Source organism: Alosa alosa, chromosome 23 (assembly GCF_017589495.1).
Source record: "Alosa alosa isolate M-15738 ecotype Scorff River chromosome 23, AALO_Geno_1.1, whole genome shotgun sequence".
NCBI lineage: Eukaryota > Metazoa > Chordata > Actinopteri > Clupeiformes > Clupeidae > Alosa > Alosa alosa.
In genome coordinates, this window is record NC_063211.1 from 24,720,752 (window position 1) to 24,746,933 (window position 26,182).

A 26,182-nucleotide genomic window follows, 5' to 3' on the forward strand; every position below is an offset into this window, starting at 1 on the left:
CTAAACGTCTCCGAATGGATGATGCAAGAGAGGACATTCTTGCATCTTCCGGGAAATTACTCCAGTTTGGTGATGTTCTGCTGTCGGCTTTGCTGTTGAGAGAGGGATAGACTGAGCAAAAGCTGCCTTGGACAAAAGACAACTTTCATGAACTTATAGTGAAGAGTCTCCACGCATATTGCAATTCGCACATTGTCAAAAAAGGAAATTATTTAAACTTTGTCGCGCAACGTTTCGCGTCGCCTGCCTGCCTCCCGGCGCTATCGATTGCAGTCAAATAGACACTTCTCTGCTTTAACTCCCCCTGTTTACCCCAATAAAGGCTGCTTGTAAACCTAAGCCTAATCCAGTTATGCGTGAAGGGGTTTTAAAGCACTTTGGCGAAGTGCAAGAGACGAATGCAGATTTGCGTTTTTAAGCAGACTTTCGTGTTGAAGTTAAACTTTTTGTGTTGCCATCACGAAACAAGTGGACCCCCTTCTTGTTGCCAATTAGATGGATTAGGTGTCTACAAACCCCCTCGCAAAAAAGCCCTAAAAGCAACACCTGAACGCTAGTTTTAATGGAGCCTTAACCAAGCAGTAACATATGACTAACTCCTAGTCTACTTATTTGGAGTAGGCTGCATAGGTCTAATCTACATGGACTATAAAAATATTTGTTTTTCACATTGTATGTGAAAAATAAAATCCTTGTATCCTTAAGCTACTAGAGCTAGTAACCTACTCAACATCAGCTCTGAATAACAGGTTTTGCAAATGTTTATGAAATGTGTTGATGCATGTTTTTGTGATATTCTCAATTTGCCACAGCTACAGCACTATTGCGCAGTTACATAAGGGAAGTAAGGTTAGTTCACAAAAGCTAGCCATTTTTTTATGAGTGCAACCCAAAGCGCTTAATAGGCTACATACGGGTAATTGGTAAAAGTCGAAGTTCACAATCAACTCAGATTGTGTTGTGGGAAATTGAACATTGCCACTGTTTATTTTTTTTTATTTATAGCCTAACCCCTTTCTATTTATACACTCCTATTTGACTTTAAACATTAACCATTCTAGCTTTCTACTCTGACATTTTGACCCAGACTGGCTTCTTATCAGTCTGAGAGCACTCGGGGTTACAGTGACACTGTCAGTGTTGCGTAATCATTAACTACTACAGTAGCTTATTGAACATTTACACCGTGGAGGTAGTGATTTTTGTTTAAAATAGATAAACATAATTGCTTTGTGCTTTTTCCCCCCAATTATATTTACTTAAAAAAACCAAGACAGGACAGACAGGATTCCCCAAGCTACACAATAGCTGATCTCCTCTATGACTTTAAGGAATGCACCAACGGTCCAACCTGACATCGTTTCTGACTAACTGGGTGTAGCTCTCTTTCCTTTTCATTGGAAGTGGTGTCTTTTTACTAGGCTCACTTGTTGTGTGATGTGTCACATCCACCAATGCGAGACAAAATGTATTTTAGTATCCATTGTCTCTCTCTCATTTGATTTAAACCTAAAAATACACCACTTCCAATGAAAAGGAAAGAGAGCTAGACACCCAGTTAGTCAGAAACGATGTCAGGTTGGACCTTTGGTCTGGGCCACACAACTGACATGTAAATGAGACAAGAAGAGAGGAATGATAAAGCCCAAGCTGGTTGTCGAGCACCCAGAGAACATGTCCGAGAGCTCCACTCATCTTCTCCTAACGGCCCAGTGGGCATTCAGCAGCTGCTCCTCGAACAAGGAGCTTACACTCACAGGTCAAAGGTCATCTTTGTTCTCTTGATGGGACTGAGCAGGGAGCAGGTGCACACATGCATAACTACTCACACATGTCCTGTCTGTTGTTGTCAATGGCCACAGTCTAATACAAATATATATTTATGTATTTGTATATATACCTGTATATATATATATATATATTTAAAATCTTCATCATAAATATTTTGCGACTGGCAATCTTGCTTCTTGGTATGTGTAAATGCAAGGCAGCATGTCTCTTCATCCGAGTCTTCCTTCAGGCATTCATCCCGACTGGTCTAAGTGGCCATCAGACCAGTCAGAGAGGCGCAGCATGTTTCAGACCAGTCAGAGAGGCGCAGCATGTTTGTGGTTTTGTTTAAAGTGACCCTTTGTGAGAATCTGGGGAGACGGATTGGGCTGCCTAAAGAGCTTTATAGCTGCAGGTGCATGACTCGCCACAGCCACAAGCCTGAACCATGTTAAGCTTCCCTGTCTCTCTCTCACTCCGTCTCTCTCTCTCTCTCTCTCTCACTTTGGGCCAATCTCAATTCTCTATTTTACCCCTTCCCCCTTCCCCTTAGTTTTGCGCGTGCACGTGAGACGAAGGGCTATCTCAATTCTCATTTCGATCGAGGGGTAGGGATAAGGGCAAGGGGTAGATGCCCCTTAAAACCAAGTAAGATGGGGAGCTTACTTGAAACCGAGGGGTAAGAGAAATACCCAACATACACCGCTCACACCGGAAAAATAAGCACACCGAGAGATTCATTGACATGAAATGTAGGCATTAATAAGGATTATAAAATTAAAATGGTAATTATTTTATGTTGCATTCAATTTGTGACCATATATTGAAGTCCTGTTCTTCACGAGGAAGTTTTAAAAAAATCGCTGTTTTGTGAATGTTAACAGCATATAATTATTTGAGCGAATGTCTCGCATTTTACATATTTCCATGTCTACCCCGCGAATTGGCAGCATACCATGTCAGAAATGTAAAGTCCAACAGCAGCTAAATTCGCGGAACTTTTTTTACCGCTCGTCTAATATGAATGCTGCATAAGCCTACTGCTGCCGACTCCTCGCATAGGCTATTACAGGTAGCGATGTCAAGTAACGACCATTTGGATATTATTGTAAAATATCAAAGGAGTTGTGGGATGTTTACATAGCAAACTGCATGTTTATTTTGTCCCCCATCCCTGTTTCATTCACCCGGACCAAGGTAGGGTGCGAACGAACATAGGCACGTTCAGCTGTTGTTGAAATAATTCCTGAACGGTTTTATTCCGAGCGGAAAATGCAATTATAGCCTATTTGAGAGAAGACAGGTTGCTAGTGACAAAATATTAGCTTTCAGTGTGGTACGATCTCTGTAAATTACGTTAATTCAAGTGTTTCAATCATCCAGCTCTCCCTTATGGTTAGTGGTAGGCCTATCTCATTTCCAAGGGGAATATTCTTCACCCCTATGTCTTGCCACTCGGTTTCGAGGGACAAGGGCTAGGGGTAAGATGAAGGGGTAGGGGAAGGGAAAGAGGTAAAACAGAGAATTGAGATTGGCCCTTTGTCTTTCTCTGTTTGTGCATGTGTGTATACTGTGCCTGTGCACTCCTTTAACATATCAACTAACTGGGACCTGCCATTGGTGAAGAGGTTCTACAAATGAAGATAAGTAGGCTGTTTAGATAGATAGATAGATAGATATACTTTATTGATCCCTAGGGGAAATTCAAGGTCACAGTAGCATACAGACAACACACACACACACACAACACACACACATTCAATAACAGCAGAAAAAGTCATTAAAAGTATATAATATAAAAAACACAACTTAAGCAATAAGGACTGTAGAAGATAAAGAATATACTAAATATACAAAATACAAATTAATAATAAAAATAAAAATAAATAAAACTTAATAAAAATCAATTCTAAAACACAGTATCCACATAGTGGGTGAATAATCAATCAGGTGCGCTTGCAATGACTAAAGCAGGGACTGAGCCTGTGGTTCTCAGTGCATAAGGTAAGGTGCTCTGTGTGAATGAGTGTCATGGTGATGGTGCAAATGAGTAAGTCAAACAGTGCAACAGTGCAAGAATAAAGTCTATATATCCATATATAAATAACTATATTAAGAAAGGTATGTGGCATGGAGGGAGGGGTTGTGCATATGTGCTAATACAGCACGCAAACAGTGAGGCAGAAGACACATGTAAAGTGAATAGTGGACAGACAGTTCAAGACATTGGAGGTGGTGAAAAGGCAGACAGACTATGCGGAGAAGTCTATTTCTCCTCTTCCCTTAAGTGATGCATTAAACCAGTGGTCCCCAAACTTTTTCTTCCTAGGGCCAGCTCACTATGCCTGGCTCTAAGAGAGGGCCAGAGATTCGGAGTATATAAGTAAACATAAATAGCTTAGTGCTGTGAACAACAGCAGTCTACCTTAGTTGAATATTCCATTACATTTAATCATAGGCTACTGCAATTTAATACCATTATTAGCTGTGTTTATATTGCCATCATGCCATATCAGTGTAAAATGTAGCTCAAATGAAATAATACTAATAAAAAGACTTTAACAGTCCCAAAAGTGTATTTTATCCAAAATGTGTGAACTCTGAACTCTGTGTATTTGCATACACAGCTCAAGTTGTGAACAAGCAATATCCTACAAATAATTTGAAGTTCTCAAACTATGAGAGTTTTATGAAGTGCAGGCAAAAACATCTGAAATGACCACTTTCACTCACCTGATGAGAGCTTGTGAATTTGTATGAACATTTGAACGCAGTGAATAAAAATAGAAATAATTATCCCAGAAAGTCCCAGAAATATGACTTGACTTAGTTAGTTATTAAAAATTAATTGATACACTTCTAGAATACTTTGAGCACTAATGCAGTCAGCCTCTTGCATTGTTTGCAGGTAGGCCTCCGTTTCATTCCGTTTTCGATGACAAACGCAAAACAGCGCCAAAACAACCACCAGTGGACAGAAAGAGTATTACATGTGTACTGTTAAGACTCGCCATAGAGAATGAATGGGGGAAATTACGGAAGTTATAGTTTGACGATGTCGTACTCCCATGCGGGCCAGATGCTATATACCGCGGACATGTTTTGGGGGGCCACCCAAAATGAGGTGGCGGGCCGTAGTTTGGGGACCACTGCATTAAACAGTTCAATGGCCCTGGGGATGAATGACTTCCTCAGTCTGTCTGTTGTGCAAGGCAGTGAGTGAGTTTAGTCAGTTAAAAAAAGAGTGCTCTTAACATGCATTCAGTAAGGGGATTGCATTCAATACTCACCATCAATTCAGTGGATGCAAGTGAAGTCCACAGATTGATGTCAGACACTAGACAATGATATCATCACAATGACATTGGATACACCAAAACATCCAGGGACTATAGGGCTCAAATTCTGTAACAACTGAACTGTTCATGTAGTCAGAGTTTTCCTCTGATATGCTCCACAAATGGTTGGATTGTAATAATTATTCTTTGTCCCATTTATGTAAACACAGTAAACCCACGATGGCAACATCAGTATCACTCATACTGTGGACACAGTCTTTTGAGGCCATCTTATTGAATATCTGTCCCCACATTATATACCTGACCAGAACATGGTTATTTTGCATGCCCACATTAGAGAAAGTGTCTGTGTATGTGTGTGTGTGTGTGTTTGTGTGCAGTGTTGGGAGTAACGAGTTACAAAAGTAATGTAATTACTGTAATATATTGCTTTTTGCTGTAACACAGTAATGTAAGGCATTACAAAAAACAATTGGGTAATATTTTACTCAGTACAAACTTCAGTAACGCGCATTACAATGCATTTTAACCTGAAATTAAGTGGTGTTATGTTTTGATACATATTCGCAGACAACTGCGCAAATAGCAGAATGTATCTCCTGTTACTGGTTGAAGATAAATGTGGCTGGCTGCAACTGACTCGATGGACATAAGCCTACGCTCATTATTTTCAATTTATCAGAGACAGTTAGGATATGAAGAACAGTTAAGTGCACTTTGTGTGTGAAACCGAAAGATCTCTATAGCCTACCTCGCGAAAAAGCACAATTAATTTAATGACACATCTAGAGCGGTGCCACGCTAATCTTTTAGATTCTTGATAAAGCATAAATGCTCTTCATGTCAGCTTCGTGCTGTGAACTTGAATTAAAGAGAATGAAGGGATAGAAATGTAAAAAGATGGGGACTTGGACTTAGGTCATAAAAAAACAGTGACTTCAGACTTGACTTGCGACTCCACAAAGACTTCAGACTTGACTCGGACTCGAGCTTCGAGACTACTGAACAAGCTGTATTTCATGCAATTATTGCTTTTTTAATCTAAATTTATTCATGTATTTCTATTTTATTTTACTGCTACATATACTTTGTGAAACGTATAACGAGCGGCATGGCCTTTGCCATAATGTGCAATGTAACGCATGCGCTATGTGCGCACACTCACAGATCAAGGTCAAGGTCAAGGCAACTTTATTGTCCCCGAGGGGCAATTAATTGCACAGCCAGAAGACAGACACAAGGACAAGACACACAACAATACATAACACACAAATATAGTTATAACAGATATAAATGCATTGACCATGGCGACAAGAAGTCCTCCCGAAATTGTGCCTTTTATCATTACTTTCGGTCAGGGTCGGACTGGGAACAAAATTCGGCCCTGGCAATTTTCTCCTGGACCGGCCCACTACTGGACCGACGACCAGAGGTGGAAAGTAGCCCAACTAATTACATTTACTCACGTTACTGTATTGAGTAGTTTTTTTGTGTATTTTGTATGTTTTAAGTAGTTTTTAAAATTGGTAGGCTACTTTTATTTTTACTTGATTACGTTTTGAGTGAAGTATTGTACTTCGCTACATCACAAATTCCATCCGTTACTGAGTAAAAAAAAAAGTTAAGACTAGCGACAACCGAAAGGAAAGGAAGGGGGGAAATTGCGCCCGGAACCACTATCAGCATGTAGCCTACCATAGGGCATGAATCAAGCTGGCGCCAAGTTGGAGATGGAAGTGGATCACGATACCTCAGATTACCTGTGTAACTAACTGTATTTGCCGCTCTTTCAATTGGTTGTCTCAGTTTAACACCATGGGATTTCGTGTCATTACGTGTGTGCTCACCTTTCTTTGGAAACAAGTGTATTAGCTGTTTCCCCTCATTTTGATCTCTCCTGTTTTTGCCTTTGTTTTTTGGTAATCCGACTTGGTTTTCTTGGAGAAAGACATTGTAGCCTACCAGCAGCACAATAATTAGCTGTCCACTACTAGCGATGCTCAACTACGTAAACAAAATGAGATACCTTATGAATCGTTGTGCAGGCGGACCAAACCATTTTGCGCTTTAGCAAGGGAGAGTGAGAATGACCTTAGACCTTGTCAAACTCCGATTAGGTAGTGGGCCGGATTTGTTGGAATGAAATCTCGTGGGGGGCTGTCATTGTCATGGTCATTATCATTTTTCTGCATGGGTGTCAGAGTGTTGTTTGATTATCACTTATGAGCAAACAAGTAGCCTAGACAATAATGTGCTGCTGTCACATACTGCTCTTTCTCTCTTGAAATGCCCTACTTCCATGTTAGTTTTTCTGCTTATTCCTTGCTGAGGATGGTTTGTAGTGCTAGGTTTAATCAATTTGTCATATTATAGAAATATTGGTTATAACACATTGTTGAAGAAAACTGGATGTGAATCTTTTTTTTCTGACTTTCCGTTCCTACCAAAAATATCTGGGGGGGGCCGTTAAACCTACTGGCGGGCCTGATGTTTGACATCCCTGCCTTAGACAGTCTTCACTATTTCTTTGTACAAAATGTAGTCAGTCAAACTTTACATTTTGTCTGAAATTCATTTTGACATTTAATTTAGAAATTAAAATATTCAGGTAAAATAAGATATATTCCAGACTTTTCAAGGGCCCTCTCCTCCATTGAGGCCCTGTAATCAGTCCCACTTTTCCCACAGTCCGAGGCCCTTGGATCTGCTGAACTCCTTTACAAATAAAGTAAACTGAACTGAAACTCAACATGGGCCTGCCTGCCCAGGGCCGGCCCGAGGCATAAGCGAACTAAGCGGCTGCTTGGGGCCCCCAATCGAAGTTTTTTTTTATTTATTTTTTTTGACATCAATGAATGAATAAATGAAACAATTAATAATTCAAAACAAGAAAATTCTGATTTCATGATCAATGTGCCTGCCTACCTCTACTGTGTCTGCCAGCCTTTGAGTCACGCGCATAAACTAGACACCTCAGGTTCATAGACAATTCGTGCAGACACTGCATCAAGTTCAAAAATCGGAAGAGACGGTGAGATGTTAAGACAAGTCACAATAAAGCACGTATCCCTCTGGTGCCGAAAACAGAAAGAAGAAAATGACAGAGGAGAAAAACGAGCAAGATACAGGTATGTTTGCATGATTATTTACAGTGTGTTTTGTGCTTGAGGTAGCTAGCTAGCTGTCATGATCGAATATAAGCCATCACCAGAACTAAATCCCCGCCATCAACAGAGAAATGTCTCCCATTAATATATATTTATCTAGGTGTATTTCAGATGTCAAGGATATTGGGATTGTTTTGGATGTTCAATCAAGCATGTACCCTAGCTCTAGGTGGGCTTATGTTGTAAATTAAAGTTAGCTAGCTGACTGAAGTGGACATTAGCACTACAGTAGCTACATGAAAACGTAGCTGAAGGCAAATTTACCACAGAGGGATTGTTTCTGATTTCGCACCTGAAAGTGTTGATAGTTTATTACTGTTCAATAATATGTAACATAGTGGTAAGTCTGATAGCAACAGCAGGCTAAGCCCAGGCTCCTAGTCCCAACCCCAACCCACTAGCGCGACTCTGGGCATCGGTAACATTCCAGCTTAATAGGCAAAGATGGAACGAATGCGTGCGCTCTGCTCTAAGATATTTGGGAGAGATGGTAGTGTTTGAGAAAATATACCATGTTGGGTGGGGGAGACTTCTGTGATGAAAATAGACTTAAATTGGATTAAGACAGTGGCGAGTGATGTAGCGGTGCTACCCTAATATTTAGGCTGCAGTAGATCACCATGTTAAGCGTTCACCAGACCATACTGCAATTAAGTATACTTTTGATTATGCCTCATTTGCCAATAGAATATGAATTGTTACATGTGGAATTGCTTGTTGATGAGTGTAAGTAATGATAGCAAAATAAACTCATTCTGCTCGATCAAATATGCACTTTTTTTTTTCAGAGACACTGTTGAAGTACTTTGGAGCACATCTCTACCTCTACCTAACTCTACCTCATCAAGTGTCTGCCTCCATGGCTGATGACACAGAAGGTGAGGTTTTCTTGATGGCAAATGGTTACATAGCCTGTTAATATGACATGACACATTTAACATAGTTTTTGTTTTATTTATTTATGTATTTATTTAATCATTGCAGGTTCGTCCACTGCAGAGTTGCAGATACCTGAAAGCCAGGAACGAAGTAGGAATAAGTATCTATTTTTTGGGACATTTTATTTTTGATTATTAATGTTTGTCTATTTTGGTTTTATTTTGTAGTTGAAGATTGCTCATTTAATGTACATTTGCAGATTTATTCTGCAAATCTGTTGAAAAACAAGTCATTAAACGGATGTACTTGTTTACAACAAATACAAATGCTGTTGTATTTTGTTATTTGTCAATTCAACTTCAGTAAACCACCCTTAGTGCTTCACTTTGAATATGAATGTTTCAAATAAATCTGTGATTTTAGTACCCTCTAAGATTAAAAGGTGACAGGGTTGGTGTAAATAACAACTATATTAATACATTGGTTTACCAAGCACATGGGGCCAGAAGTCTAGAGCGGAGCCCCAAAACATTTTTGGCATGTGAGCAATGATGGATGGATTACTGAATGAGCCTACCGAGTCCTTATGCATCTGTGTACAGGGGGACAGTAGTTCATAATCAGTCACTGTATTAATACATAACCTCACTGTATTAATTTATAATATGACATTATAGTGTGAAGTTGTCTCAATCAATACTGCATGTTAGTGTTTTCTCCAGTGGTGCTCAGACCTAATGCAATGCGTAGGCAAAGCATTTGAAATTTCACATAGCAGTCACATACCTTGAAAATGAACTTTATTAGTTTAACAGTTGAATTGAAAACCGAATTGTCTGTAGTCTCCTTATTTCATGCGACTGCTTAACCAGAGCACTTATTAGACATTCTCTGGCTTAACAAACTGTTTCAACAATGTTTTCTTCTACTTCTTCTGCTATCTACACCAACTCCTTGGGACAGATTATCCGTTAAGCATGGCTTCTCATGTTACCACTGCTATGCAGCGAGACACAGCTCTATCTGTCCTTTCCACCTAGCCACCAAAACATGCAGTCTTACCTACTGTTTGTAATTTATAGACGCCTCTTCTATTTCTTCAGTGCTGGGCCCCCTTCTCTTTGCTATCTACACCAACTCCTTGGGGTTTGTTAATTGCTATGACCCCTTGGTTTCAGCGCAGGCGGATCTCGGATTGCCTCTCAGACATAGCTACATGGATGAAGGCACACCACCTCCAGCTGAACCTCTCAAAGACTAAACTGCTGGTCCTCCCAGCTAAACCTACCATACACCACAACATCAACATTAAATTTGACTCCCTGTCTGTTTCACCTACCAGGACTGCAAGAAATATAGGAGTTCTCAGATCATGTTGCCTCAGTCGCCCGGTCATGCCGTTTCGCACTCTACAACATACGGAAAATCAGGACTCACTTGACTCAAGATGCTACCCAACTTCTGGTTCAGGCAATAGTCACCTCACGACTCGACTACTGCAACGCCCTCCTGACAGGTCTCCCAGCCTGCGCCTGGTCTACAACCAACCCAAAAGGGCACATGTTACCCCGCTGCTCATCCAGCTACACTGGCTACCTATGGCGGCCCGCATCAAATTCAAGGCTCTAACGCTTGCCTACAAAGTAGTCTCCGGTTCTGCTCCCACCTACTTAATGCCCTCATACAGACATACGCTACCTCCAGACCCCTGCGCTCCTCAGACGAATGACGTCTAGCTCTACCACCGGTACGCTCAGGCCAATCCAAACTTTTCTCATCTGTTGTTCCTCGTTGGTGGAACACATTGCCAGTTCCTACAAGGGCAGGGACATCCCTCTCCATTTTCAAAAAACTCCTGAAGACCCAGCTCTTTAGAGAACATCTCCTCTCATAGCAACACTTACAACAAGTCTTGCTGATCCTAGCACTCACCAGCCGTCTTAAACTGACAAGTAACTGTTAAAAACAGCACTCACTGATGCACTTATTCTTACTGTACTCTAATGCTTTTTAAATTGTCCTAAAATTGCTGAGAATTGCTCTAAAACTTAAACTGTTTACCATGTTGTAAGTCGCTTTGGCTAAAAATGCGTCAGCCAAATGTAATGTAATGTAATTTCTTATCCTGCACTGCCACCTAATTATATATATATATATATATATTTATCTCTTACAGCCCGACAACATTCGTCAGTGAATCTTTATGGGCACAACCCTCCTACCTGACATGATGTTAAAACGAGACCCTCGATATATCGGACATTACAATTTCTGTAATATGATTTACATGCAAACTACCGGAAACATTGACGTCATTAACCCAACCCTTGACAAAACCAAATCAGACTAAAGAAATTGACGAGCTATACATGTGTGAATAAAATGGGCAGCAAATTAAATTCATTTCTGTGAATCTTACTTTAAGTACCTTTAGTTTAAATCAATGTTTTCTTAAGTTTAAACACGCCACTCTTGTAATATGATGTCTAGGCTACCTTTGCTTCTAATTAAATATACATTTCTAAAATACATCATTTCTAATATCAGCTGATTACACACATAAACAGTAAAATGAAGCTTGTCCATACATTTGGAAATCCATTACCACAAATGACAAACAAAACAATTCCAGAGAAAAGTGGACATGTTTATTAGTGTCTAAAGTGTTCCACAATGTGTGTTGCATCTTGTAAAGATATTCATGAGAAATCAAGTTTCAGTGTCCATTTCTGGTCGGTGCCAGTCCAAAGGTAGATCACTGTCTCACTGTCCACTGAGGCCTGTCAACCTGTGAAAATAAAATCAACAAACAATCAGTGTTTTAAACTGGTTTTAAAAACTGTGGAAGAACTTTAGCTTAAAGGTCTATAAAGAGGTCACAGTGTTTCCTCTACGTTTATTTCAGCATGGCAGCCCACCACGGTTTAATTAATACCGCCATGGTATCAGAATCAGGGCAGACGCACAATGTAGCTGCAGTTGCTTTTTAAACTAGATGTACCACATAGCGGTACAAAATATGACAGCCGCTCAGTCCTGTACATCCGTTCAACGAAAATAAATCACACTAATTAATTTGTATCCATCTTTTACTCCATCCCCCACTCTTGAAACTTTTGTGTATGCTTGTTTGGCGTGCCTGTGTGTGTGTGTGCGGCTGCACAGAGAGTAGCCTACTGGCGCTGCAAAGGTGAATAGATTGTAGAAAAGCCAAAAAAGTTGTAGTATTGTTATAAAACCTTTAAAATCTCTAAACAATCACAAGAAGGGCAGTTCATCCATTGCAACTGGATTGATGAAAGGTCACTTACACCTGTAGGCTATATTGTATTTGGGAAAAGCAGAAGGTATCAGCATAATGTTATATTTTTATTTATTTATTTATTAATAAACAAAAACATCTCTGTCAGTTCCATGCAGTTTTCAACAGCTATCAAAAACAAAGGTCATTTTTGGATGGATGGATTTTTTGTGAATGTTTCTTCTTCTACATAAGATTTTAGTCATCTTTAGTTCATGTGATACTTTATTGTCAATGCACAAATTAAGTAAGCTTACCAGTAGTCTGAAACAAAATGCAGTTTTACATCTAACCAATGGTGCAAATAATTGACATGTCCAAATGGGCCTTCATGAAATGCGTCGCTAGACTGTTCATACACATTTTAACGGGCCAAGTTGAAGAACTATTGTTCGTGCAAATATAGGCTGATTCATGTTCCCTTGCATTGTGTAACTGAGGTCCATGGTTAGTCTGGCTTTCACTATACCAAGCTCAATCTTTTAAGAAATCAAAAAATAAATTGCTGGCAGATCAGGCTGGATTCACCCAGCCTAGTCCATGGTAGACGCCCGATATTGTTTAATTTTCCGATTGAGATATCCACGCTCTGGCTATTCTAAATGCAAAAATGCATCAGGGAGTTACAGTATGACAAAACCGTAACTGTTAACAAACTAGATCCTAATAGAAAGCTGTTAGCTTCCCTAAGCTACAGGTATAAGGTAGGTCTATTTACAACATAAATTGTCAATAGGCTATGCTGGCGACACATATAAAATCTCCTTTGGAAACCAATGGCTTACGCCTTACAGTATCAAGCGGACTTAAGCTGCCACGTGGCGAAAAGTTTTAATAAAATTCACACAGCTCCATGAATCACGGAAAGCGCAAATGAAGTAGTCACTTGGACCCTGGGACCCACTACACAGTAGCTTAAGGTTTGTTGCTAAAGCAGCCATAATGAAAGCCATAATGAAGGTGTCATTGTTTGGATACTTCACACACACATGCTTTTTAATCTCACAGACTACAACTACCAAGCTGGAATCAAAGCACATCGATTCCCCTCTCACACCCTGCACACACTTCAAACAAATAAACAGGCGTCTCAGTCTCACGCATGTATAGCCATAGGCAAAACTGTATCAGACCGGTGTAACGTTGGTAAATCTTCCATTGCACAGAATGATTTTTGTAGCACGTGCAACAAATAATATTACGATTATGTGTACAGCCCTGCCTTGGATACATCTCTCAAAGTGCGCTCTAAAATATTTGGTTTAGATGTAGATCATCACGGGTGCGTTAATTTTTAAAATAGAGTATTGAAGTAGCCTTGTGGGTGTTTGGGAATGAACGTTAGCTCAGATGCTTTTTGAGACTTTTTGTGGTCTTAATGCAAGACTTTACAAAGCACTGACAGGGCCACCAAGGACTGTGACCAAATCAACAGCAGAAAAAAACCTATTTAGCAAGCAGAAATGTCCCAGCCCGGTGTTTGCATCATAGACAGGTTATCTTTCAGGTATATTTTCTATTAGAAAACCATCGCGTTAGGGAACGTTGTGATTATGGGCCAGGTTGATGTGGGCCCTTGAGACCAACTTACCATAAAAAAATCTTCATCCTCAGTGCCACGGTTCAGGTAGTTATTTAGGAAAAACTGCATTTTTTGGGTTTCGGGGGGCCCAGCACGGTGGGGGAGTGGCCCCCGGGGACCAAACAATTTTTTTCTGTAAAAGTCTAGCGGGGCTACATACCCACCAAATTTCATGTGCCCCGGTGTTTCGGTGTCCCAGGTATCGTTGACAGTTTAAGAAGTTTTCACAAAGATGAATACCTCGGTATCTTTACTTCTGAGAGACTCAGCCTCTCTTTTCTCTTTTTACTAGAGATGCTCCGATCAGCATTTTTGGGGCCGATCACCAAAATCATGATCTGCCGATTGCCGATCACAGAATGGCAGGGGAATAGGAATCTTTTATCTATAATCTATCAGAATTTGCACCAATTGTACCAATGATTGCACCATTACTAGTAGCTAAACATATTTAGTAATTTGAATACTTCATATTGATTTTTAAACTATTACACTTAGGCATATCGTTAATGTGGTGTATAGGTCTAATTGAGTGCACATTGATGATGTGTAGGTGTAATTGAGTGCCTGTCACTTTAAGAAATATGTGAGAGTAATTATCAGTCTCACGGTTTTAGGCTAGTGAATACAAGTTGCGCATAGTGCCAAATGTAATGTAATAGTGCATAAGGATGCAATGTGGATGCAATTCATTGTTTTCTATGTCATTAGATAACAAATCGAAGAAAATCTTTCTGGGATCATAGAGGAAATAAGTGTCTTGCAATGTTCATTAATGATTTTAGTGAGCACTAGGGCCTACTGACAGACGTAACATGAGCTAGCGGGATAGTTAGCAAGGAGCTCTCTCCAGATGTATAAGTTTCCCATGGTTGCGTAGTAGATTTGCGTAAGCGCAAAGTGGTTCACTGTGTGTGTGTGTGTCTGCGTGAGGCTATGTTCAATTCAACTCGGTAGCTTATCCATCTGGTCAATAGCCTCGCATTCACGCCACTTCAATCGGAGCATCACTACTTTTTACATCAAATTATGGTGCCAGTTAACCTCCATACTCCATGGGAACATGAAAGTAAGACTTGTATAGTTGAAAGCCCACTCACCACATTCAGGTGCAGGCCACGAGTGGGGTGTTAGTAGGATAAGACACCCGTCTCTGCCGGGAGTAATGCGGAGTGAATGCTAAAGGTGGTCTTTTTCGTTGAGGCCTGACAGACAACAAAGAACAAACAAAGAACAACAAAGGACAAACAAAGTTAGGACAATCATTGACAAGGACATACAAAACAAGGACATACATAGAAAAGCATGACCACTGCTGTGTATAACATACATCAAACTAGAACAGGAAGTTCATGTGTTATCATGTTTATGATTAAAATGTATTCGCTGACTCTTTTAGTCCTTGGTTAAAACATAATTCTCATAAATCTCTGTTTCAGTTGGTTGGAATTGCGATTGAGTGTGCATCTAATGTAACAGTGGTGTCTCTGCGGACCACTCTCCATGTTTCATTTTTGCTGTTGTTGTGAGCGAACTAGTAGGCTACGATATGGGAAATGCTTTCAATACGATCTGTATTTCTTCTCCCGATACACGTAAAAAAAACAACGATTTCATAGGTCTACAACTGTAAGATTGACTCGATCGAGTGATGGCCACAGGAAAACCCATTCGTAAGTCCTAATAGCTCGTCATTTTACTCGCAAATGGTTGACCACAAACCAGCGGCTACTAATGAACCGTGGCGCTTAGCTATAAACTGAGGAAAAGGTTAATAAACACACATGTATTTACTCTACCGATACACGTAAAAAAAACAACGGTTCCATAGGTCTACAACTGTAAGATTGACTCTGACCGAGAGTTGGAAAACCCATTCACAAATTAGACTGTTAGCCACTGTTAGACTTACATTTCTTCTCCCGAAATATGCTAGGGTAACATTACTTATAAGACCAAAGGACTGATTAACGTTGTTTTCATGAGAGAAAGTGATAGTTGTGTAACTTCAAAAATGTTATCAAGCAATTGTTATGGTAAATTCAAGTAATTCATGTACTTACCTTGATTGGTGGAGAGTTGTTATTAGCTGGAGGGTGGTAATCTGCTGTTTCCCACGACAAGGTGATATCCAAGAGTCGTTTTTCAGAAAATATAGCTTTTGGCTGAGGATTGCTTTTGACAATGGAAGTGCTACTCTGAGAGCGGTAGGAAGAATAAACTTCTGCTGCAGTTATACTTATATGATGTTTCCACTAGCATATGAGCTAGTTCTATCTAAATTAGCTATGTTGATTTTTTCACTACTGTCAAACAGCAATACAATAGCATTAGCTAAATAACATCAGGCCAACTATGAGCTAGTTTCAGGCGGTTGATTTCAAACTACTGTCAAACAGCAATACAATAGCATTAGCTAAATAACTTCGATATGATGTTTCCAACATATGAGCTAGTTTACAGTTGATTTCACTACTGTCAAACAGCAATACAATAGCATTAGCTAAATAACTGGCAAATATGAGCTAGTTTACGGTTGATTTCACTACTGTCAAACAGCAATGCAATAGCGTTACACTTAAGAAACATAAAAATAGATCAAAGTATAACCTAAAGTTAGCTTATTTTCCGTGATTACAGCAGGGTTAATCAGACAGCGTTGTTTGCAGTCGTAGGTGACGTCACACAAACCAGCCAATCACACCACTGTTGCTGTACTGGGCAAGAGCAGTTTGTTGTTAGGGGTGCTGTACCGTTGTCAAGGGTCTTCAGAGCAGCTGGTGGTCCCTCGAGAAGCACGTGAGTTGGTGCTAACCCTGGGCCATGCCATTCCCTGGGCTGGCCACTTGGGGAAACATAAGACTAGGGCTTGCATCAGCAAACACTTTTTCTGGCCAGGTTTGCGAGCAGAGGCAGCTCAGTTTTGCAGAAGCCGTCCTGAGTGCCAAAAGGCCACTGCTAGGGGTCCCTGTAAAGTCCCTATGCAACCCTTGCCAATAATAACTACTCCATTTGAGCGTCTGGGAATGGATGTCGTAGGCTCTGTAGAAAAGAGCAGATCAGGTAATCGCTTCATGTTGGTGGTGACTGACTATGCAACAAAATATCCAGAAGTATTTCCCTTAAGATCAGTCAAGGCTAAACAGGTAGCGTTCTGTTTGGTGCAGTTGTTTGCAAGAGTTGGATTCCCACGGGAAATCCTTACTGACCAAGGCACCAACTTTATGTCCACTCTTCTAAAGCAGGTCTACGGACTGTTAGGTGTCAGAAGCTTACGTACGACTCCATACCATCCCTAAACTGATGGGCTCACGGAGCGATTCAATCAGACGCTTAAGCAGATGTTGAGGAATTTCGTCAACGACACCGGTTCTGATTGGGATCAATGGCTCCCTTTCCTTCTGTTTGCATATAGGGAGGTACCCCAAGCCTCCACAGGCTTTTCGCCATTTGAATTGCTTCATGGCCATGAGGTGAGGGGGCCCCTGTTACTCCTTAAAGAGATCTGGGAGGGAGAGAGAGGGAAGGGAGAGCCCATTAATGTCGCTGCTTATGTTATACAGATGCGGGAGAAGCTGCAGCAGATGTCCACTCTGGCACAAGAACGCATGGCCCAGGCGCAGAAGAGTCAGAAGTCCTGGTACGACCGGTCAGCACGCCACAGAAGCTTTTCTGCTGATCAGAAGGTTTTAGTGATGTTGCCTAGTCATGACAGTAAATTGCTTGCAAAGTGGCAAGGTCCATTTGTCATACAGGAGAAAATTGGGCCAACTACTTACCGGCCCCAGGGAAGAGGCGATCCAAAGTCCTTCATGCCAATCTGTTGAAAGAGTGGGTTTCCCGACCGGAAAGAGGAGCAGAGTCCCTGTTAATCAGACGGGTGGAGGAAGAGGACGATGATGAAGAGCAGTACCTACCCAGGATAACACCACTGGAGTTACAGTTGCAACATCTCCCTGAGGACCAGGCAAGTTCAGGCAATTAAGAACTGCCCTCTGCCTCAGACCCGAAAGCAGCTCAGGTCTTTCCTTGGGATGGCTGGGTTTTATAACCGTTTTATTCCCTTCTCCTCTAGAGCTGCACTTCTGACTGACATGGTGGGTTCCAGGTGCCCCAATCAAGTGCTATGGACTAAGGCAGCAGAGGAGGCTTTTGAAGACCTCAGACAAGCTTTGGGTAAGAATCCAATCTTATACGGTCCAGACTTTGAGCAGATGTTTATCCTTCAGACTGATGACTCCGAGCGAGGGGTTGGAGCGGTCCTACTTCAAGGTCCATCAGAAGGGCGTCATCCAGTGGCGTTTATTAGCAGGAAGCTGTTACCACGAGAGTCCCGCTATTCTACAATCGAGAAGGAATGTCTTGCTGTGAAGTGGGCCCTCGATTCATTCAGATATTACCTGCTGGGAAGGGAATTCATTCTGGAAACGGACCACAAGGCTCTGGAATGGATGGGATGGATGAAAGACACAAACAGCAGGGTGACTTGCTGGTACCTGGCAATGCAACCATTCCGGTTCACCATCCACCATGTGCCGGGACGGGCCAATGTGACTGCAGACTTCCTTTCACGCTGTCCCAGCTTCGAGGGGGGGGGGATGTGACGTCTGGCTCCACAGCCACACATGAGAACGCCACAACAAGCGGCAAGTTCAAACACACACCCACAGTCTAACACTCACGCATACATGCCAACATTCCATTACACTGATTGTCACTTTTGTTATTTTCACTTTTGTTATTTTCTGTCCATTCACACACTAGAGGCTTCTCTACTCTGTATTAATTGTACCTAAATTCAATCTAAAATGGGCTGCCTTTATTTGCCTCTCATCAATTCCTTAAGACTGCTTGGCCTATTATTTCATCCACTCAACTCATATGGCCACTGTGAAAATTACATAAGGAAACTTTGATTCTGAATTGACTTTGACACATCACATTTTTTTCTGGCTTTGCTATTTGCGTAGGCTATCTAGTTGATTAATGCACCTGACTTCTGATGGCTAAGCTATCCTAGGAAACGGCATGACCTCTCTGCAATTGCAAATTGCATCTATTCATGGGTTTCACTAGGTCCCTTTCCACAGGTGTATAAAAAAGCACCATGATTATGAATGTAGACTGCATGATGCTTGATTAATACATTTGTAGAAAGGGACCTGATGAAACCCATGAATAGTTTTATTGTAATATTATGTTAAAAATTGGTGGTAAGCATTGGTTTGATTCTATTGGCCCTTTATGTCTGCAGATTCATTCTCAGGATTAATCCTGAAGGCTCCAAGTGTCAGGCCAATCCCAAATCAGCCGCCAGACAGGGAAGAAGGTTCAAAGGAAGACAGTTGCCCTCAGCCCACTCGTGGTGTCTTTTTTAGAGAGTTGGTGGATTTTGAATGGCTGAATTACTGGTAATTAGGCTAATTCTGCCATATTATGAACTCTGTAACACATCCAGTGGCGGACAGAGTACACAGCTTTATTACTTGAGTAAAAGTACAGAAACCCTTTGCTCAATTTTACTCAAGTACAAGTAAAAGTACAACAGTCAGATGTCTACTTAAGTAAAAGTACTGAAGTACTTGTTTTTAAAAGTACTTGAGTATCAAGAATAGCCTACATTTTCTAAATATTGCATTACTACTGCCACAGTGCTTACATTTATGTACAGAAACGTCCTACATGGAGTTATGAAAAATTTTAATACCTTGGAGAACGTAAAAGGAATTGAAAGTAAAATCAAGTCATTTTCATCTTGTTACCATGTTGTCAGTAATGGGCAGTATTTCTAATACATGTATTTAAAATACGTATTTCAAATACAAAATATTATTCTGTAATTGAAACATTTGAAGCGAAAACTATCATTAAATTGAAATAGTCTGGCGAGGTGGGGCCACAGGTTGGCACATTCCCGGGATGGACCTGCTGCGTCTTCATCCATTGTTTCGTCCATGGTTTTGTCTCTTATCTAAATCTGACCATGGAGTTGACTTTGGCGGAAAGCTGAAGGTGATTGCTGATAGGCTGTCCCAATCAGTGGTGCCTGCACAATCCAATCATGTTTGAGAGGTAAACAACAAATTGAGGGTTTCCGAGATTTTTCTTTTTTTCTTTTTTTTAGAAGAAGTAACTGGTACTCACGGTTATGGATAGAAATGTAGTGGAGTAAAGAGTAATCCCTTAAAATTGTACTCAAGTAAATGTACTCCGTTACTGTCCGGCTCTGAACACATCACAGGCCTTAAAGGAACATCACATTTTAGGGAAAATAGATTATTTGTCATCTATCCCTTGGTTAGCTAAGATGATGCATGCCCTGCCCTTCCCTGTGTGTGCAGAACTTGTTGGATTATACCATAAAGACAGTCATGTTGTTTTACAGTTAGTTTGTCTATGGTTGCCATTATATTTGTTTTGATGAGTTTTTTTTAAATAAAATTATATTATTTTCACATACATACTGGTTAATGTGTGTTTTTTAATATATAAAATAATATTGTAGGAATAAATGCAGTAGCATTACTGCAAATGATAAAACAGTAGTAGTAAGTACTGTAAATAAAGATACAGTAGTATGTGTACTACTGTAAATCATAATACTAGAGCACTACTGTAAATTATGATACTGTAGTGTGCAAAGTTACTGTAAATGCTAATACAGTAATAGGATAACTACTGTAAATTACAGTTGCAGTAAATTACTGCCAACTGGCTGCCAGTAAGTTACTGTAAAATTACAATATTTTTTTTACAGTGTATTTATGGCCTGTAGGCCTCATTGACCTGAGCTCATGCAAGTCAGAAAGGGGAAGATTCTATTGGGGAAAGGTTCCAGTGGGGGTTGGCATAGAAGCAAAGAGGGGGAGTGAGGGTGTTTTAATGTACAGAAGCACACATACAGTCCATCTAATCAATAAGTATGTGTCTGGATTCAATTTTATACACTGACCATTTTCTCACCCATTCATTTCTAATGGCCGGTCATATTTGAGACCGGGAATACACATGGGTGTTAAATAAAACACTTCAATTGTCATGAAAATTATCAAAAATTCTTTTGTGTGTTCAGATGCCCTGTATTAAGCCATGGCGCCTCATGGTAGTCAGAATAAGGTAACAATATTTTTGAGAGAAAAGAATTGTCAATCGGTCACATTTGACCGCAAACACAACAGGAGAGGTTTTATAGTTGCAGTCTTAAGTGCTGCTGGGAAAATCCCTGAGCTGAGAATGGTTTACAATTTGCATTTGCCCAAATGCCAAACAGCTGAAAACACTTTTAAAGAATTTTGTAGGCAGAGCGTCAAGACAGCAGGTACAGTAGATGAACTAAGTTGCAGCACAGTTTTTTCAAGGGTTTGGCCATCATAGCAGTAAATTCAGATAAGGAGGCTACATTTTGTCTAGGCCTGTGGTCTCTAATATTTTCAATTTTGTGATGAAAAAAAGAACCAAAGTCATTTTTGTTGACTTGAAATCTTGAGGTAGCTCTGTTGGGGAATTTGTTAACTTATCAACAATGGCAAAAAGAGCACGGGAGTTATAAATGTGTTAATAATATTACAATTAATGAAGAATGCCTGGCCCTATACATTACTCAGAGTTATAAACGTGGAGTCTCTTTTTGAAGATGTCATATAGTTAATCTGAAGTTTAGTGTTTCTCCATTTACGTTCAGCTTTCCTACATTCTCTCTTCTGATTTGCTACTGTTGTGATATTCCTCCATGGTGTTTTAGGTTTCTCAAGGACCCTGAGAATATTAGAGCTAAATTGAGTAAGATGGTCTTCCTGCACACATGGTGTCATAGCTACATAGCTAAGGCTTCCATAAAAAGAGTGTTGCTATTCTCATTAATTTATTTGTGGTAATTTGATCATTTTACTGTAAAATTCACTATGATAGTTCATAGTAACACTGTCAACGTATGGATCTTTTACAGTTCAACCATGAAGTATTTATTAACAGTTCTACCATGACCACTTTTGATGTGTTCATGATAAGTGATAATGGATGACACTGTGTTCTTTAATCAAAAGTTTGTTTTTCTGTCATGTTGTTAAACTTTAGTTGATACAAGTCTAACATGTGATTTTCCTGGGCACACACACACACAAGCCCACCGATAGTTAGTTGATACAAGTCTAACAATTTTTCCTGGGTTACCAAAATGACATAAATAACAAACAACAGTATCATGCTGTAGCAACACTTCATAAACTGAACCCAAACATTTAGATTTGGACCAGGAAATTACGTCATAGTTTGACAGAAATTACGATTTGTGCCAACATGTTATAGAAACACAACCACAGCCTTTAGGCCTATTTGGTGCAAATCTTCTCCTTTACTTTGGTTATAGTCAGCGATTCACATTAACTGTAGGCTATCACCACAAGTGTATACTGTAACGTTTTTGCCCAAGTTTGTGTGCCGTCATCACATTTTGCAAAATTAGGCTACCTTCGTTACTAACCTACCAGTTGATGTGCATCGACTCGCGATTGATTGTGCATCTAATGTAACACTCGGTGGAGAGACTTCCACTTTCCAAGTTTCACTTTCACTGTCATTGTGAGCTAAAAGGCTACTATATGGGAAATACTAATACTACTTCCTTTTGAGTCCAAACATGAATAGGTTTTCTGGCCAAGGACCCCTTGATGTGTTATTAAACCCATCGACAATACTACGGCAAATTTAAAAATACATTAAGCTAATCCTAATAATTATTTTAGCCACAAGCACTTTGTGATGGAGCATACAGTGTGTAAAATTACATTTGGGGCTTTCTGCTATATGAGAGCTATCACTCTACTATTATTCCCAGTCATTATCATGGAAAATAATGTTCAGATATGCGACAAATTATTATAATGGCATTGTATAACAACCCTCATAGTAATGGGTATATTTAAAAATTTTCAAATGTATTTATTTGTTGCTTTTATTTTTCTTTCCAACTTGCTGAGGCCCCCCTGGCACCCCCTCGCGGCCCCCACTTTGAAAACCACTGGCCTAGGCTACCATGCATGGACTCGTAGGCTATATTCTTGAGGGGTGGGACAGGGGGGTGCGATCGTAACACACACTGAACCTGTCATGAAGAGGCCAAAATGATTGACCTGTCACCCCCCAATCCAAATGGATGCAACTGCCTTTATAGGCTAGGCCTAGGTCTACATGACGGGCCGCAAATAGGCTAAATAATTTTTTTCTTTTTTTAAAAATTCCCGGAGGTCACCAGCCCACATGGACCGGTTGTACAGATTACCAGTCCGAGCCTGACTTTCGGTTACAAAAACTTCGTGCACAGAGGAAATAAGCGAACAGCTACATGCAAGGTGTGTGGCACCAGGATAAATTATATTAAAAATTATATTAAAAATGTATTAAAATTATACATTTTAATGAGTAGGCCTAAGCCTAAAGTTACAGCATTTCTATCACAATTGACCAGACTTCGACCTTTTGTCTGCTTTTAACAAAATTCTGGCTATGATTGTTCCTTCCTCTTCCTCTTCCTCTTCACCCTCTACACCAATGACTGCGTCAGTCCCACACCCATCACCACATATACTCTGATGACACTGCTGTACTTGCACTTCTCAATGACAATAACTCCATATCTGCATACCAAGACTCCATTTCCCACCTCACACAATGGTGCACTGACAACTACCTTCAGCTTAACATCAGTAAAACCAAGGAACTTGTAATCACCAACACCAGAACACCATCTGACACAATCCACAACCCCACCTGCATCAACAACGACACCGTAGAAATAGTGGACTGTTTCAAATACCTTGGACTCACCCTGGACAATAAACTCAGCTTTGAGCAACACACCACTGACATACAAAAACGCCAGTCAACAGAGACTCTATGCCATCCGTGAAAGCTCAAATCACTTTCTGTTGCCCCCTGTCACCTGCTCCTTCTGTACAAAAGCATAGTCCAGCCCATCCTCCTCTACTGCCTTCCCTGCTTTTTCAACATGCTAACTGCTGCCAACAGAAACAGACTCACACGCATCACTCATACCGCAGCCAAAGCAATAGGCCTCCCCACCCCTAATCTATCAGATCTCAACAGTAAATTCACCAAGAACAGAGCACAGACCATCGCTCATGACCCCACCCACCCCCTCAATCCCTTCTTCATTCTGCTTCCATCAAGACGCAGATACAGGGCTATGGGGTGGAAGCGAGTACGCTTTGGGAAAAGCTTTGTGCCCTCTGCAATAGCAGCACTGAACAACACACAGCGGTGATGGATCACTGTACCACCCTCATTCCTCTGTAATGCCAACTGGTGATGGTTTTCCTGTTTGTATCTGTGTAATGTGATGTATATGTGCTGTATATGTGCTGTTGTGATATATATGCTGTTTATGTATGTATGTATGTATTTTTGATCCTGTGAGGGAAATTTGGTCTCTGCATTTAACCCAATCGGTGAATTAGTGAATGAATAAGTGAAACACAAACAGCACACAGTGAACACACAGTGAGGTGAAGCACACACTAATCCCGGCGCAGTGAGCTGCCTGCTTCATTGGCAGCGCTTGGGGAGCAGTGAGGGGTTAGGTGCCTTGCTCAAGGGCACTTCAGCCGCGGCCCACTGGTCAGGCCTCCGGTTACAAGTCCAGAGTGCTAACCAGTGGGCCACGGCTGCCCTTTATGTGCTGTTAACACCTATGTGGGTGGGGTATGTGGTAACAGGGTGGTGGGTGAAGAACCGTAACTGTGTGTACCTATGTATTTCATGTCTGTGAGGCTTGTATGGTATGTGAAAACAAATTTCCTATGTAAGGACAAATAAACTAACTAACTATTGCATCATGAGCCATCACTGCACCTATTGCATTCTACTGTTGTTAGCCTTAAGCCTAGCTCAGTCATTATGTTATACCACATCGCCCTCCATTAGAAGTGCAATGAGCTGCATTGAGCATAATAAACTGCATTTAGAATTCCAATTCATCCATCCATATTTCTAGATATTTTGGTAAAAGTAACTTAAAAGTAATATAGTGTAATGCCTTACAATTCAGAGACAGTAATATTACAATGTAACAAATTACTTTGAAATGACAGTAATAAGTAATACATAATACATTACGATTTTGAAGTAACTTGCCCAACACTGTTTGTGTGTGTGTCTGTTTAGTACTGTATGTTTGTACTGTATGATGCAGTTGTTTGCAGTGTTACTTGTCTGCGCCCCTGCTAAGGGACTCGTTGGTTTCCCACGCTGATTTCAGCTGGGCCTGTAGTGGCTGCCACAGGGAGACTTGTGGCTGATTACCAGCCCAGCCCAATTTAATTACTGTTTATTTTGTCCCACAGTGGAGGAGGGAATACTCCTTTCTGCTCCAGCACTGTCCCTCTTCTCCCTCTCTCTATTTCTCTCTGTCTGCTCCTTGCTCGCCCTATTCCTTTTGTTTTTAGATGGCTGATTTCAAGTGTGTTTTTTTCATGTAACAGTAAAAAAGAGTGGTGGTGGTGGTGGTGGTGCATTTTAGACAAAGAAAGAAAACTTGGGAACATGAGCTAAGCCAGAACACCCACAGTTTGGCTCGTGTGCAACCATTAAACTCTGAGCTGAACACTATATTGGGTCTATTTTGGAAGCTGAGAGCAGTATAGTCCTTTTTCATAAAAGTGAAAAGTGGTCTAAAAGTGTGGTTACAAACTTGCAAATGTATTGCACTCAACCGGCATTTCAGAGTACTCTTTAGAGCATATATGGGGTTCAGCTGTAGATGAACCTTTGGTCCTGGGTCCTGAAAAATAGGGCTTAATAAAAGACTACTACAATACAATTTTTTCAATCGTATGTTATGCATTGTCGTGCCATAGTAGCTTTAGGTAGGCTATTGTGTTAACTGGCTGTTAATAAAATAAAGTTAGTCATAGGTAAAGTAGCCTAATTGGTTGTGCAGGAAACTTTGCTGAACTCAGCTGTCATCTACTGAAGTTGCCTACTGTCATCTTGCCCTAAATGCCGGTGGAATTCACGAGAAAGAAAGAAATGAAATGAGATTCAATATTCATTGTACAAAAGTACAATGAAAATTCCATTTGATAATCTATGTTGGAATTTGAACACTGTCATCACCTCTTGTGTAGGCAGGTGGCGTTCTAAGCAAGAAATACACTGGTCACGTGATCTG

General features: G+C 40.6%; 1 long non-coding RNA gene across 1 annotated transcript; it reads right to left on the reverse strand.

The window, feature by feature from the left end:
- Nucleotides 1–11,786: 11,786 nt before the first annotated feature.
- On the reverse strand, nt 11,787–16,261 carry LOC125288188. Its single transcript, XR_007192463.1, has 3 exons — nt 16,062–16,261; nt 15,099–15,203; nt 11,787–11,903 (listed from the first exon to the last, which is right to left on the reverse strand). It is a non-coding gene; the product is annotated as an uncharacterized LOC125288188 (long non-coding RNA).
- Nucleotides 16,262–26,182: the final 9,921 nt, after the last annotated feature.